Genomic DNA, 3070 nt, shown 5'->3' on the forward strand with positions numbered 1-3070 from the left:
AAATACTACTACTTATTTGTTAGAAATTATTTTTTATTCTGTGTCATCTAGATAATTTTATTACGTTTATCTGAATACATTTTCTTTTTAGCGAAGTTTTACATTTAACAAATATTTTGCCAAATCCGAGACAAAAGAATTTGTTAAAAGGAATCTTGCCTTTAAAAAATGCAATTAAAATACTTGAAATATTACACCTATGACGTAAATCTCGCGACGCATTGCAACGACAAATTCGAATTCGTTCGATTTCGTATTGTTGTCGACGCCATCTTGGAATAGAATGTTTTCCGGAAATTGCGAGTTCTTTTTCCCTCCATTTTTACATTTTTCGCATAAATTTTAATAATGAAAACTCGCGTAACGTAGGTAACTTAATATTTTTCGATTTATATCAAAATTAAATAATTTAAATTACATACGCTTTAATTAAACCTAGATTTGCGGCCTGTAACCTGTAAGGTTACGGAATGCGTTTTTGTAACGTTATTTGGTAAGATTTACCCTCCGAATCAAAGGGTCGCCACCCCCCAACGGGTAGCCCTCCCCCGTACGAACAATAAATGTCTAATGAAGCACCCCCCTACGTGCGATCTTTCGCGAGATATAAGCCCCTTAAGATTCGCCTACGTCATATCCGGTCACGTGACATCGTGGTCAAAAGGCGTCTACTGCGCGAAAAAAAAATTTACCCCGCACTCTTCCCATAGGTCTCTCTTTCTCTCCTCGTGCTTCCCCGCTCTATCTTCGCGGTCGCCGTCAGTCCCCTCCGCGCCGGTCCGCGTGAAGTTATCCGTATTCGCCATCTATTGCCTGTAAATACAACTATACATTATTATTTATTAGTCTTACCTTGGCCGGGCCGAGAACCTGGGTCTATGTTGACTGTAGTCCAAGCCTTTCTCCACTAGTCCAGCACGTCCTGTTACCAGAAACATTTCGGAACTCATATTTGAGACAAGGGGGTTCCGTTTGGTCGTGGGCTCGCACCTCGCCGTCCTGGCGAGGTGCGAACCCACGACCAAACGGAACAATATCTCACACCAGCAACAATAATGCGTTGGCTTTATAAACATAAAAATCCGAATGTAAATCAAATAATGATAAACAATATAAAATTTTATAGAGTGTGATTCTGAAATGTTCACTCCAAATATTACAGAAAAATCAATAAATTTAAGCAAGTTAAAATATAGTTCCAACAATAAGGTTACCGTTACTAATAACTGTTATGCTTCTTGCTTATTTACGCTTTTCCCCATGTACTTGCACGAAATTCTAGAAAATCACATCTCGACTTGTTCTATAGTATTCATCGACACCTTCAAAACTAATAATAATAATAATAATAATAATAACAGACCAGACATCACACTCATTGACAAACACAATAAAATCACATACTGTACATTAAAGACATAGCCATTCCAAACACACACAATGTACAAAACACATGCACTGAAAAAATTAGCAAGTACACAAAACTCGCCCAGGAAATAAGGCATCTGTGGAGGATGGATAGGGTGCTTATTGTACCTGTCGTTCTTTCCTGTACAGGTGTGATACCACACACGCTACACAAAAGCCTGGCAACATTACAATTGAATAGAAATACATACATCGCACTACAGAAGGCCACTATATTGAATACATGTCACATTGTTAGAAAATTCCTGAATACAGACACTCACACTGACACGCTTATTTAATTTTAGTTTTGTTTTGGTTGCTATGCCTTGACTTTGATCCGGCATAGTACACAGTCACCGGTGTGAACCGAGTATAACTCACAAAACCCAACATAATAATAATAATAATAATAATAAACGAATCTTTATCTTATTTCAAGCATTTCGCGCTATAATCAGGCAAGCAAATGTTAAAATTTAGTAAAAACACTTTAAAGGATTCAAGTGTTTTCTATTGTCTTCAATTATGTTTTAGACCAGATTACGTGTGTACGACTTATCAACTGCAGCTTACAAAAACATAAGAAACTAACCTTTTACCTTTATTTCAAAAGTCATCCGAATACTTTTCCTTCTCGTCAAGAAAATCATCGTTTTCGAATGGGTTAATTAATATAAATATGGGCAAACTCTTCACAATAACAGAATTGACAGAAGAAAACGCTTCTCTGAAAGTCTGAATTGAAGTATCGCCGCATTTCACGCACACACAATGAAAAATATACGCAAAACATTTCTTGAGTTTCAAACGCTTCGACTTCTCAAATTTTTCAATTGCAGTCTCGTAATCAGATTATCCGATGTAAACAGAAAAGCATTTGCCTTCATCCCATGATATATTGTTAATCTTTCTAAATAACCGTTCTTTGCGTAAGAAGAACTTGAACTACTATTGTTCTCTTTCAAATATATAGCATAATCTATATAGGCGATGACACACTGTTTCCTCTGCCGGTATATTTTCTTCGTTACACAGATTATCCGTGTGTTTCTTTATACGGTTAGATAATACGTCGTACACCAGAAGGTCAGTTTAGCTTAGTTCAAAAGGATAATTACAAATATTGAAGCCCGGAAGAGCTGGAAATACCGATATCTGTATTTCCGTTAATTTTTCTGTTGAAAACTTCGGAGCTGGAGAAAAACTTTTCCATGTCATGCGTGCCTTCCTTGCCTATTACAACTTCATCCGTTTCTGTGTTGGTAGTGACTACCTCATCTGTGTCATTAATTACAGACGTGACAGTCAATACTAGTCTTTTCGCAAATTACCATCATTGGTTGGGTTGTACAAAAGACGTTTTGCCGTTTATCCGAGGATTTCTTCGAAATTCAAATGAAATGAAAAATTTCAAAATCGAGTTTGAATCATTTGGTCCACGAACACACCGAACTTGTGTATCAAATTGAATAATTTAATGGCATTCGTGAGTACATCATTCCAATTACTTAAGGCTACGGTATTTACATGACTTGTTTTTATACTTGTGCTGCACTATTCACAGAGATGAATACAATCATAAAAATGGCGTTATTTATTATAGCAGTTTCATATGGTACTGCAACTCTTTTTACATGCTACTCAATGTCTCGCTTTATTT

The sequence above is a fragment of the Centruroides sculpturatus genome, unplaced genomic scaffold (genome assembly GCF_000671375.1).
Source record: "Centruroides sculpturatus isolate CEXI.00-Female unplaced genomic scaffold, Cexi_2.0 scaffold1455, whole genome shotgun sequence".
Taxonomy (NCBI): Eukaryota; Metazoa; Arthropoda; class Arachnida; order Scorpiones; family Buthidae; genus Centruroides; species Centruroides sculpturatus.